The following is a 14,680-nucleotide window of genomic DNA, read 5'->3' as shown; positions in this document are numbered from 1 at the left end:
CCCAACATAAACCCTTTTGTACACCATCACTTCAGGTTTATTTAATAATATTCTTTAAGTAGGATCACTTTTGGTGTTGATTTGGTCGCTCAGCCATGATGGGCTCTGCAACTCCATGGGCTATAGTCTGCCAGGCTCCTCGGACCATGAGATTTTGCAGGCAAGAATATTGGAGTGGGTTGCCATTTCCTTCTCCAAGGATCCTTTTTATTCTTAAATAAATTTAGTGAAAAATAAAAATGTGGGCACGAAAGTAGGAAGGATCACAACTCTAGATGAAAGAACTACTCTTCAAGCTAAAGAAGTAAGGCTTGAGATGTCAATATAGAACCTAGAGAAGTGGCCTGAGTCTGGCTGTCCTGGTTCCAAGACTGAACTCAAGAAAAGAGGAAGATGGTAAGAGCAAGGAGAAGGAAACAAACAGCTAGACCTTGGCTACACAGTAAATGTCTGGAGACGCTGGGAAGGAAAACTGAATAAAGAAAAATAAGAGGGGAAATTGGAGGACAGTGAATCTGAAATCAATAGAGAGATTCTGAAACCACAGTACCAATAGTCTCACAGATACTATTATCACAGATACTGAAGAAGGAACTCTGAACTGAGAGGAATTCGAAGCTGTGTGAACTGACATGGAAATAGTGGGTGGGCTGCAGAAAGGGGACCCTGGGGATGAAAATTTAAGCAGGGTTGATGTTTGAAAAAATAGGAGCTTGAGTTCAATACAATCATTCAGTTGTGTCTGACTCTTTGCAACCCCATGGACTGCAGCACGCCAGGCCTCCCTGTCCATCACCAATTCCCAGAGCTTACTCAGACTCATATCCATTGAGTTGGTGATACCATTCAACCATTTCATCTTCTGTCATCTCCTTCTTCTCCTGCCTTCAGTATTTCCCAGCATCAGGGTCCTTTCTAATGAGTCAGTTCTTTGCATCAGGTGGCCAAAGTATTGGAGTTTAAGCTTCAGTATCAGCCCTTCCAATGAATATTCAGGACTGATTTCTTTTAAGATGGTCTGGTTGGATCTCTTTGCAGTCCAAGGGACTCTCAAGAGTCTTCTCCAACATCACAGTTCAAAAGCATCAATTCTTCAACGCTCAGCTTTCTTTATAGTCCACCTCTCACATCCATATACAACTACTGGAAAAACCATAGCTTTGGTAAAGCTATGGGGGTTTTTTTTTTTGTAAAAAACCAATTGGTACAACCATTGGCAAAGTAGTGTCTCTGCTTTTTAATAAGCTGTCTAGGTTGTCATAGCTCTTCTTCCAAGGAGCAAGCATCTTTTAATTTCATGGGTGTAATCACCATCTGCAGTGATTTTGGAGCCCCAAAAAATAAAGTCTCTCACTGTTTCCATGGTTTCCCCATCTATTTGCCATGAAATGATGGGGCTTATGGGAATATAAAGAAGCACTTGAGGCCCAAGTTGAGACACTGAGAGAATTAAAGAAAGAAAGTTAAGGCAAGATTGCTAAAATGAGAGCTGAGGGATGATAATGGGCCAAGAAATGACTGCAGGAATGTAAGCCAGAGTCCCTAAAACATATCAGGGAGAGGGAATAGACAGAAGAGCAGAGTCAAATAAGGTACACCGAGGCTTCTAACAGTCCTTCTGAGACTGGATTGTGAATGCAGAGGCTCCAGTCAGCATCTGGTGAGTGAAGCTGAAGTACCATCTAGGCATTAAGTAAAATATTCTTATCAACTACCAGTGGTATGTCTTGTATTGCATTCTGGCAGACCCTGACATAGAAGAAATTCTCTGAGTGAATGTGTAGCTTCCTTAAACATTTGGATATAAAATCTGGGAGGATATATGGGACAGAGGACCAACTATAAACCCACACATCTGTGGTCCTCTTGCATTTTATTGAGTTGCTTTACAGGGAAGCACAAACACTGTGAGAAGGGAAAAGTCTATTAGGAGGAGAAACTCACATTGCTTTTCATTTCATGGTTTTCTAGGTAAGTAATTATGTAAGACCACTGAGAGGGGAAAATGGCACTTAATCATATGTATTAAATATACTGTATTCAGGGATTTTTTTTTAATGCCTTGGCCAGGTAAAGGCTACAGGGTTTAGAGATGTTAACCTATGCTTGAAGCTTTAATAGCTAGGCCAACTTGAGAGCAATCTTATCATTAACAGAACTTGGAACTACAAGTCTGAATCCAGGAAGCTCTGAAAAATAATATTTATCATTACCACAGGTCTTTTAATGAGAGAGGGCTAGTGATTATGCAATTTTCTCTCAGCTTCAACCCATCTTCTTTAGTTGGCTTTGTGATGCTGGAGCTGATACTCTGTAAATTACATTTCTCCTTGGCCATCTGGCTCTCTGTTAAGTTTGGCCAAAAGTTGGGCTCTAGGGGGAAGCTGAAATATAGGAAAGAGAAGAAAGAATTTATGTCTTATTATTTACTTGCTATTCCTATCAGTGTCACCCCATCAATGTCTCTTCTCCCTATTTTAGAAACAGTTTGTTCCAGCTCTCAGATTCTTCTACCATTCTCAGAACCAACCTCATTGATTCTAAGATGTGCGCACAAGCTAAGTAGCACTCATCCCTCAGAGGTCTGGGTTTGGGCTACGGTTAGATTTCTGGGGCCCCTCCTTTAGAGTTGCAGGTTCTGATCATCGCAACCACCTCTCTATCGAATGGGCAAAGCTAGGGTTAGTAGCTGCTTCCTGTAATTACTATCTCTGTGTTGTTTTGTGTTTCCATTCTGTATGGCCAGTCTTCCAATACTAACCAATGTGCATGCATGCATGCTAAGTCGCTTCAGTCGTGTCCAATTCTTTGTGACCACGTGGACTGTAGCCCACCAGGCTCCTTTGTCCATGGGATACTACCAATACTTAACTTCTAATAAGTTAATCTCCAATTGATTAACCAATTTCTTATATTAAATTATCTTTGATTTAAAAAAAAAACTATGTGGTTTCCATTTTAGTAATTGCATTCTGACTGATTTAGAGAAGTAAAGATCTTCTGCAGCGAATTATATAAAAATCTTTTTAAAATTTGAAGTCTACCTCTTTCCAAATAATTCTTCTTTTTCCAGTTGTTAAATATCAGCCCACTCACTGCCAGCCAGCTGTCCTAGCTCATGTTCCACATCTGAAAGCTGCCATCCTGTTACCAGTTCCCCATACTCACATATGCATTTCAAAAACATGACTGTATGACTCCCTCCCTAGTGAAAACCACACACAAGGTGTTGTGTATCTGTCCTTCTGAATGTTTATCCCTCCCTTTCTTAAAAATCAGCCCCTAAGGAATTCTCATGGAAAAGGAAAATTGTCACCTTGTTAAATCTTCTGCTTCATTAAATCTTTATGCTTTTTCCATAAAGAAAAGCATAATATATACCTGTGTCAACAGAGGTATTTTCTTCCTATCTGTGCTCTTATTTTTCCTTCTCATTGGACAAATAGGATCCTCTTCAAGGGCTTTTTTATTCCATCTGATCCATTAGCAGCCCTCTTAGTAAATGTAAGAGAAAAGACATAAACATTAGGAGTGAGTCTTTGTCTCCATAATTCTGTGCTTCCTTGTTACTAAATAAGCCTCTATTTTCCCCTGCCTTATTGAGACGTTAATATTACTAGATACATTAATTATAATCTGTAATGCTATACCGGAGGTATCCTGAACTTACTCATAGCTAGAAATTCTTACCATTTGATCAACAGCTCCCCATTTCCCCCATCCCCAGCCCCTGGCAACCAACATTCTACTCTTAGTTTCTGTGAGTTTAGTGCTTTTTAGGTTCCATATATAAATGAGAACATGTATTTCTCTGTGTCTGACATTTCATTTAGCATAATGACCTTCTGGGCCATGTCACAAAAGGCAGGATTTCCTTCTATTTATGGTTGAATTATGATATAAATATTCTGCACTTTCTTTACCCATTCATCTGTTAATGTATACTTAGGTTGTTTGCATATCTAGGCCATTATGAATAAAGCTACAGTAAACATGAGTTGCAGATATCTCTTCAAGATAGTGCTTTCATTTACTTTGGAGTTATACCCAGGAGTGAAATTGTTGGATAATATATTAGTTCTATTTTTAATTTTTTGAGGACACTCCATACTGTTTTCCATAATGGTTCACCAATTTACATTCCCATCAACAGGGCATATGAATTCCCTTTTCTTCACATCTTTACCAACTCTTGTTATCACTTGTCTTTTCGATGATAGCCATTCTAACAGGTGATAACTCATTATGGTTTGAATTTACAGTTTCCTGATAATTAGTAATGTTAAGAATCTTTTCATGTACCTGTTGGCCATTTGTGTATAGTCTTTGGAAGAATGTTTATCCAAATCTTCTGCCCATTTTTTAATTGGATTTTCTTCTTGCTGTTGAATTAAATTGGTTATATATTTTCAATATTACCCCTTATCAGACAGGTGGTATGCAAATATTTTCTGTAGGTTGCCATCTATAGGTTGCCTTTTCATTTTGTTTATTGTTTCCTTTGCTGGTTAAAAGCTTTTTAGTTTCATGAAGTCCTATTTATTAATTTTGCTTTTGCTATTTGTACTTTTGTGGTCATATTTAAAAAACTGTTGCCAACAGGAATCAGGAATATTGCTCTATGTTTTCCTTTAGTAGTTTTACAGCTTTGTATTGTACATTTACGGAGAAGGCAATGGCACCCCACTCCAGTCCTCTTGCCTGGAAAATCCCATGGACGGAGGAGCCTGGTGGGCTGCAGTCCATGGGGTCGCTAAGAGTCGGACACGAATGAACAACTTCCCTTTCCCTTTTCACTTTCATTCATTGGAGAAGGAAATGGCAGCCCACTCCAGTGTTCTTGCCTGGAGAATCCCAGGGACGGGGGAGCCTGGTGGGCTGCCGCCCATGGGGTCGCTCAGAGTCAGACACGACTGAAGTGACTTAGCAGCAGCATTGTACATTTAAGCCTCTAATCCATTTTCAGTTGAATTTTGTGTATGGTGTGATATAGGGGTCCAATTTTATTCTTTCATGTGTGATTTTCCAGTTTCCTCAACACTGTTTATTGACTAGACTAGCTTCTCTTCATGGAGTATTCTTGGCTTCCTTGTAGAATATTAAATGACCCTTTGTTGTTGCTGTACTTAGTTGCTCAGTCGTGTCTGACTCTTTGTGAACCCATGAACTGTACCCTGACAGGCTCCACTGTCCATGGGATTTTTCAGTCAAGAATACTGGAGTGGATTGCCATATCCTTTTATGGGGTATTTTCCTGACCCAGAGATCAAACCCGTGGCTCCTGCATCTATTGAGATTATCATGACTTTTGTCTTCCATTCTATTAAAGTGGTATATCGAATTTAATGACTTTTTTGTATGTTATACCATCCTTGAATCCCAAGGATAAAATCAAATTGCTTATGGTATGTGATCCTTTTAATATTTCTGTTTAACTCAATTTGCTAATATACAGGTGACAGTTTTTGTGTTTATATTCATCAGGGATATTAGTCTGTAGTTTTCTTGTGCCTTATATGTCTTTAGTGTCATGGTAATGTTCATTTTGTAAAAATTTGGGAGTGTTCACTCCTCTTCATTTTTTTTTAATAGTTTGAGAAGGATTGCATTATTTTTCTTTAATGTTTTGTATAATTCATCAGTGAAACCATCTGGTTCTGGACAATTTTTTTCTTGGAAAGTTTGTTCTTCAAATTATTACTGATTCATTGCCCTTATTTATTATTGAACTGTCTAGACTAGCTATGATTAAAAAAATCTACAAATAAAAAAGTTGAGAAGATGTGGAGAAAAGAGAATCTTCACACACTGTTTGTAGGAGTGTAAATCAGTTCAGCCACTATGAAAATAGTAAGGAGGTTTCTTCAAAAACTGAAAATAGAACTACTATATGATCCAGTATTTTCACTTGGGTAAACATCTGAGAAAAACAAAAACTCTAATTCAAAAAGATGCATGTACCCCAAGTTTAATAGCCTCAGTATTTATGATAGCTAAGACATGGAAGCAATCATGGCATATTACCTAGTCCTGAAAAAGAATAAAATACTGCCATTTGCAACAATGTAAATGGACCTAGATAATATTGTGTTCAGTGAAATAAGTCAGAGAAAGACAAATATCGTATGACGTCCATTTTATAATGGAATATTAAAAAAATACAAATTAAAATATATACAAAACATAACAGACTCACAGATATTAAAAAAGAAATTGTGGTTACCAAAAGGGAGAGGGAAGGTAGGAGAGACAAATTAGATGTATGTTATTGACAAACTACTATATATAAAATAGATAAGCAACAAGGGTATACTCTACAACACAGGGAATTTTACCCGTTATCTTTTAATAACCTATAATGAAATATAATCTGTAAGAACACTGAATCAATATGCTGTACACAAGAAACTAACATAACATTGTAAACCAACTATACTTCAATTATAAAAGAAAAGGCTTATTCCTCATGAGTCAGTTTTGCTCTCTGTATACTTCTAGGAATTTATCTGTTTCTTCTAGGTTATCCAGTTTGTAGTTCATAGTGGTCCTTTAAGGTCCTTTATTTCTGTGGTGTCTTATAAAGTTTCTTTTTTCATATCAGGTTTTATTTATTTGAATATTCTTTTTTTAAAAATATAGCTAAAGTTTTGTGAATTTTATCTATCTTTTGAAATGAGTTCTTTGATGTTTCTTCCTAATTTTGTTAGTCCAGCTGCTTTTGGGTTTTTGAATACATGGTAAAGTGGCCAGTCCTCTAGTTATTAATTCACTGATTTACATTTTTTTTCTATAAAAGCAATTTCTTGATCAGAAACTATGCTGAGTGGAATATTATATTAATGGTTAAGGCTATCATCATGTCCATAGATGAGATGATGCGGGCAAAAATTTTGTTTGTTGAAAAGTCAAATCTATCTTTACAGTAAAGGTCTATTCTCTAATGAGGAGTGATTTCTGCAAACTTTATGATAGAGAGAGCCCAGTGTAGCTGATCGGCCACCACTGGCCAGGTAATCTACTAGGGAATAACATCTTACTGGTGATTTAACTTTGGCCTGATATTGGTAAACTGGGTACTTACTTAATGTCATTGTTAGCTAATCATTGGTGAAAGGAAGCCCATGTTTTGGGGCACAGAATAATATCCATTCTATTACCATGGTTCTTTTTCCTGGGCCCGGTATGTTATCACTGCAGTAACTGGTGAGAAAGACTGACTGGTGTATGTAGAGTGTTCCACAATGAGCTTTCACATGGGATAGAATCTCCTCATTCTGAGTCTACTTCAGGAAATCTAATCACAAAATTTTCCCCTACAGAAGGGCCTCTACTTTAAAAGTTTCTACTTAATTTTTTATCAGCTTTATAAAAGTCAGTCCCACAATCACAATGGTAAGCAACTTATATACACTTACAACCATTCTGTACCCATATAATCATTCTGTTTTTCACTTTCAGTACAGTATTTAGTGAATTACCTGAAGTAGTCAACATTTTATTATAAAATTGGCTTTATCTCACCCATAGGTTAATGTAAGTTTTCTGAGAACATTTGATGCTTTCAAATTGTGGTACTGGAGAAGACTCTTGAGACTCCCTTGGACTGCAAGAAGATCAAACCAGTAAATCCTAAAGGAAATCAACCCTGAATATTCATTGAAAGGACTGATGCTGAAGTTGAAGCTCCAATATTTTTGCCACCTGATGTGAAGAGCTGACTCACTGGAAAAGGCCCTGATGCTGGGAAAGACTGAAGGCAAAAGGAGAAAAGGGTGATAGAGGAGGAGATGGTTAGATAGCATCACCGACTCTAAGGACATGAATTTGAGCAAGCTCAGGAGATAGTAAAGGACAGGGAAGTCAGGTGTGTTGCAGTCCATGGTGTCACAAAGAGTCAGATACGACTTAGCAACTGAACAACAACAAGAGGCTAAATTACGATATTCAGTTGGGGCCTCCTTGGTGGCTCAGATGATAAAGAATCTGCCTGCAATGCAGGAGACCTGGGTTCTATCCCTGGGTTGGGAAGATCCCCTGGCAAAGGGAATGGCTACCCATTCCAGTATTCTTGCCTGGAAAATTCCATGGACAGAGGAGCCTGGAGGGCTACCGTCCATGGGGTTGCACAGAGTTGGACACAACTGAAGCAACTTAGCATGCATGCACAATGGAACAGCAGTTATGTATTGCAAGGAAATGTACCACTATGTGAATAAAATATTTGCAACCTGAATTCAAACTCAAGTATTGCTTTATGCAAAGGTTAAATTGGCAAATGATAAAGAATACCATTGCCTAAATTCAAAGTTAAAAGCAATAGTGAAAGGTATGAATATGATCAAATAATGGTCACAAATGTCTATCCTATCAATCCATTGTCCATTGATGTGGGCAGTTATGGAAGTACTGTTTTTCCATATTGAAAACTGCTTATGAGTACAAATTCGAGCACAAGTAAAAAATATAAACATGTCATCGAGTCTATTCTATTCTAGCAAAATCATTTTCATTATTTCAAGTAGCTTAAAGCCTCAACCTATTATTACCTGATATTACAAAATATGATTTCTAAAGTTGAAGATACTCAAATTTTATTAGAAGGCTACCTTACCCTGTCATTTAAAGTGAGCGTGAACACACTCAAGCTACATCACATGGTAAACGTGTAATGACAGGTTGATTCTGGAAGAAGTAGCAAAGTTCATATAATCTCCTCAAATCCCATTATCCACGGTCATCCTTAGGCATTTAGGTATACCATGACAGAAAACACCATGTCATGGTTTCCAGGACCACAAAACAACAATGGTCTATGCATTTTAAGGCACAGGGGGGCCAGGGACTATTTAGGAACCTATGTGTTGGGGTTTAAGATATTTGGGGACTAGTCAAGAAAATATACAATCATGAGGTGACCACCACACACATACTTCAGTTGGGCAACACTTTGACAAGGTTGCATGTGGGGAAAGTCCTTCACAGCATGAGAGTGTCCAGAGGCTATGGTGGGACCACCATCCAGAAGCAGAAGAGAATAAGAAGACTTCCAGGAGTAGAAGGCTCAGAGAGGGAGCTTGCATGTCTAGATGGTGCTCTGGTGATACTGCTCAGCAGTACAACTGGGAGTGCCTAGGTAACAGCAGAAGAGCTTAGGGACTTAATAGCCCTGGACTTTGTCTATCTATTGCTAGCAGATGCTGGGTTCAGTTGTTTGTGGAGTATGCAAAACCAGTAAGCTTTAAATGGCTAAACAAATGCTTATTTGTTCTAAAACAATTGCATGTACAAAAATTTGAGTTTGGTGTTGATGGGCTTTTGAACTAATGAATGCTAGCCTGCTGTGAAGAAATTAACAACCTAGGGGTCAATACACAGAGGCCATCTTTGCGTCATTTACATAACACTGTGCTAACTTCTGGAGTTCAATGTCCTGTTTCAGAGTGATCTTTAATAGTCCTAAGACCTGCCAAAGCAGCTCTTTGAAGAGACTAAATGAAAGTCTGGAGACAACTAGATTTGACGTTCTAGTGTTTGCTTGCCGAAGAGTTTGACCCTTCTTCAAGACAATTCTTTTTTCCTTTGTTAATATACTATTAATTAATTAATGATGAAGAATTGTTAATATACAATTGATTGTATTGAAAATTCCATCTGAATGTTTCAACAGAAGAAAAATTATTTCAAGGTCTTAATACAATAAAAGAATGTGATAAGACCAAAATTCAAATGTTATTTGAATGAATAAAGGAACAGGGATTTGTTACTATTAAGCTGACCTATTCCACCATTCAGCTTTTGAGAATGATGTGTAGTAAGGTTGCAAATTTACTTACATTACTACTCAGATATGCAAAGAAACTATAGATATTTCTTTGTAACTGGTCTATCTTTCTTTAACTTCTCCCTTCCCATTTCTAGGAGAAGAAAAAATAAACTTTCTAAGTGATATCTTAGTCTTTTCCAGTTTAGACAGAATTTTAAAATTTTAAATCATCTCTATTGGGTAACAACTTGGTGAGTTTAAAGTCTAGGTCCTTTTCAAATATAAATCTCCATGGCCCTTCAAATTCAGTTTGCATGCTCACCAGAGCTTCCAACCTGTGCCTTTGGCTAAGAGAATGACTAATTTTATGTTTTGTCCTGTCATCTTTCTTCTTGAGTTGACATTGGCCAGCCCTCTTCCTTGGGTCTTCATAACAAAGAAGTACTAACAGAAACAGTCTACCAGTTGGGGAATATCCAAAAATGTTGTTCCTCTTCCACACTCTCAAAAATTTAGCATCTGCCAGGGCAGTGAAAGGAGTTCTTTCTGGTTTCATTTTCAGTCTAAAACTTCAGAAATGCCAGTTAAGACTACTAAAGCCTTACTGCCATCCTTGACAATCTGTAATTGTTAAGTTTGGTTTTCTAATTTATAAGATGTAATGAGTAAGAAGAGACACAGTCTCTGTAGAACATATTTCAAATGGGTCCGATCCACAGAGGTTTGGAACTCAGTGGTCTCAAGCTGACACAGTGTTAAATTTTTTTTGACAACAAATATCGGATCTATCTTGGTTTCTTGGATTGGATGGTGGGCTCAATGAAGCTTGAATATTGAATTCCAGCTTAACTTTGGTTAAGTGCTGATTGAATTGGAGTTTCTTAAAGAAAGGTAGTAGCAGTATCTAGGTGAGGTATATAGTGATACGACTGCATGGCCAGAAAAAGGAAGCAAACAAACAGTAACGCTGATGAGGGTAAATTCCAACCTGTTTAAAATACTTTCCTCCATTAGAGCTATGAGATAACGTCTGCAGAATAGAGAGAACTAATATTGACGACAGCTCCTGCCTTTCACCTACTGTCCTAAAGATGTACCATCTAGATCTCTCAGACTGAGAGTTGAGAACTTTGAGTTTAATGGTGATTTTAAAATTAAAATAAAAAATAAAAAGGAGATTATAAGGTAATTCCAACCAGAGGCACCATTTTCTTTCTCTATAAATAAGAGTGATGTTTAGGATGAGCAGTACAAAATAAAAAATATATCATCAAAATATTCATTAGGAAAAGGTGGTCTAGAAAAGTTCCACTGTCTAAATTCAAGGCTTTCTGAGAAGAAGACACTAAAGAATTTCAAATAAATGGGATAATGTCAAAGTCCTAGAATTTAGGGAATCCCCAAGAAATCAGGGAAAAATAACAGTCTGTATATAGACATACACACACAAACACACACACAATTGTTTTTCTATAAACCAAATTCATATTTCTGGGATTAATTTTAAGGGCATGAGAAGTTTTAGGATCAGACTTCCAAAAAGTAGAAATTATCAAATACCTATGCTAATAAGAACACATTAAAGAAATGCCTTCATATATCTAAAGATGAGAGTTGATTTTTGTAAGAGTGCAAATATCAGGTCAGAGTACCCATAACAATTAAATACTGAAAGGATTTCTGCTTTCATCATTTCATCCCACAATGATAGAATACTAAATACTTTTTAGAGAATACATGGTTGCTATAAGCAGTTTATATTTAGGATATTCCCAGGTTTCTAAGACATTCAATGGCCAATGTTAGGAGTTGGGCACTGCAAGTGAAGTGGAGGAAGTTCAGAGGATAATCATAATTCAGTGTCCCACCAACCCCATCCTCTTTAGCTTCTTGAGATGTGTAGGAAGATATGGGGGAAGACCGTTAATCTGTTACTGCTTTGGTGGATTATGTAACTCCTGCCAATCATTGGCTGATTCTACTTTCCATTATCTATAGGACTGCCATCGCTGGCTGCCTAGGGGCAGTAGTCTGTCTAAACAAGGAGAGAGAGCACAGAGCAATATCTGGTGCTGGCTATATTCTGTCTAGGGGTGACATCTAATAGTCCATCCACAAAATATATCTCCCAGCCCTAAAATAGGTTAGCACTGATAAGTTTGGGGACTATGTATATAAAGTGTTTTTAGAAGTATATATTGACAATAATTAATTTACTATGTACTCAGCACAGATAACATAGGAAAAGCTTGGGTGGCCATGTGAGTCCTGGGATCCCAAAGAATCAGACATGACTGAGCAACTTTCACTGATAAAGTACAGCCACAAAGATGTACATCTCTTCAAGGCCCCTTCCCAAGGTCATTGATATTATCTCCAGGGAGCTATTTAGTCATTTGGGAAATCTCAGGAGGATAGTGTCTACTCGAACGGAGGGATGGATGAGAGCTTTGAGCAGTCTCCCAAGTTGAGCCTATTATAGTTGTCAATTGTGTCCCCATATGCAATTTGTCACTGTTTCAGTCAGGAGTAGAAATGGAGAGAGAGAGGTACAATGTCCTGAATGTTTGTTGAAGGAAATCTTAAAAACAAAGAAACAAGGGCTCTGGCCTGAAATTCTTAGGATTTTATCCAAGGGCATCCACATGTTGGTATGAAAATAGAATAATGCAAATCATGAATTGGGGTTACTTGTTGAACTATAGGTTACCGTGCTCTGAAAAAGGTCAGTAGAAACAATTAGGGTTGCCCCCATGAGAGTATTGCAAGATGATGACATTAGCTATATTCGCAGGGAAAGGAGTTTAGAAGAAATCCAGGAAATGACTTTTTTTCCCCTCCAGAATGCAGAGGACATAAATACCAAAATGTAAGACTCTTCAGTGGGTTATGAACACATTATGACACAGAGGTTCTGTACGTTATAAGTGCCATCAATAACGTGAAAGGATCCATTAGATTAAAACATGCAGCACCCTATTAGGTATACTATTAGAAAGATCCTGGGAGGCAGATCAATGCCTAGCCAGTAGTTATCAAATTTTAATGGGCATTAGAATCATCAACCTGAGGGATTATTAAAACATATTTCTGGGCACCACCCTTAGAGGTTCTGTTTCAGTAGTCAGGGAGGGATCTTGAGAACTTGTGTATTTTACAAGTTCACAGGTGATGCAACTCCTGACTCTCTATGAACCACAACTTGATAACCCCTAGTCTGGATTCTTGCACCACTAGTTAGCTGAATGGCCTTAAATAAGTTATACATTTTCTGTACTTCATTTTCCATGCTATTTTTTAAGAAGAAAAGAAATCAATGAAATCTATTCAATCTCACAAGTTTTATGTATTATACAACTATATTCATATTAAAGATTTTCTTGGTGAGAACATAGGAAATAACCACTGATGAGCTCTCAGCAAGTTCCTACAGATTTCATCCTCAGAGCCACGGTCAAGTACTTTTTTATAATGTGTGCATAAAAAATGTAACATAAACAATGTTTAAACTCAGCCTCAGTTCAGTTCAGTTCAGTGGCTCAGTTGTGTCTGACTCTTTGTGACCCCATGGACTGCAGCACACCAGACTTCCTTGTCCATCACCAACTCCCGAAGCTTGCTCAAACTCATGTCCAACTCAGCCAATACATCTTAAAGCACTGGTGGCTCAGATGGTAAAAAAATCTGTCTGCAAAGCAGGAGACGGGTTTGCTCCCTGGGTCAGGAAGATCCCCTGGAGAAGGAAATGGCAGCCTACTCCAGTATTCTTGCCTAGAGAATCCCATGGACAGAGGAGCCTGGCGGGCTACAGTCCATGGGATCACAGAGTTGGACACGACTGAGGGACTATGCTACTTTATTTCCTGGATTTAGAATACTATACTTTGAATTGCATATTTGTGTTTTTATCAGCTTTCTTGAAAGGAGTACTTTAGAAGTCATTTCTACCACTGATTCTTTCTTTTATTAGAAAGAAGTGTTTATATTTACAAAAAAGTAACGAGTACTCACAGTTCCACCAGATGGAGTAGCCTCATTCTTCTCAAATGGTCACTCGTTCATGTGAAAGCTCTGAAGATAAGACAACAAACAGGAATGAGCTTCTGAAAGGAGGGAAAGAGAAGACAGGCTACTTAACGACCTTGAGTTCAAAGTTGAGGAGTGGCAGGATGAGGAGTTTCCAGGGTTTCCATATTGCCTCCCATATATCTTGGACAAGGTATTGCAGTATTCTCCAATCTTAACCTTCAACAATTCCAGACGAGCACTGCTTCCAGAACAGAGGCCAACACCAAGATCATTCAGATGTTGAAATTATCTAAGGATTTTTTTTAAAGCTATAATAAAAATGTTTCAATAAATAATCATAAAATCTCTAAATAAGTGAAAAAATAGAGAATCCAAGTCAATAAATGCAATTTATAAAAAAGAACCAATTGGAAATTATAGAACAGAAAAACATAATAACGGGAAACAAACAATGGCCCACTGTTTAATTCAGCAGTAGAATGGAGTTGACACAGGATAGAATGATTGAAATTGAGAATAGAACAATAAGTTCACCCAATCTGAAGAATAGAAAATACACTGAAAATGAATAGAGTTTCAGGAACCTGCAGTAAATAAGCAAAAGAGTTAACATTTGTATAATTTTAATACCAGAAGAAAGCAATAGAGTGGGGTTGAAAAATATTCAAAGAAGTAATGGATGAAAGTTTCCCCAATTTGTTGGAAGCTACAAACTTACAGATACAAATAGCTAAGCTAACCCCAACGGAGAAGACAATGGCACCCCACTCCAGTACTCTTGCCTGGAAAATCCAATGGACGAAGGAGCCTGGTGGGCTGCAGTCCATGGGGCCGCTAAGAGTCGGACACGACTGAAGCGACTTAGCAGCAGCAGCAAGCTAACCCCAA

At 37.8% G+C, this 14,680-nt stretch overlaps 1 long non-coding RNA gene across 1 annotated transcript in view; it reads left to right on the top strand.

Moving 5' to 3' along the window:
* Window positions 1–7,627, top strand: part of LOC120860670 — a 66,402-nt gene extending 58,775 nt beyond the window's left edge. The window contains exon 4 of the long non-coding RNA XR_005720407.1: window positions 7,528–7,627. This is a non-coding gene — a long non-coding RNA (uncharacterized LOC120860670). The remainder of the gene's footprint in view (window positions 1–7,527) is intronic.
* Window positions 7,628–14,680: the final 7,053 nt, after the last annotated feature.

The sequence above is a fragment of the Oryx dammah genome, unplaced genomic scaffold (genome assembly GCF_014754425.2).
Source record: "Oryx dammah isolate SB20612 unplaced genomic scaffold, SCBI_Odam_1.1 HiC_scaffold_11163, whole genome shotgun sequence".
In the NCBI taxonomy this organism is placed as follows: domain Eukaryota; kingdom Metazoa; phylum Chordata; class Mammalia; order Artiodactyla; family Bovidae; genus Oryx; species Oryx dammah.
Note: the sequence above shows the minus strand (reverse complement) of the source record. Positions and strands in the feature narration are given on the sequence as shown.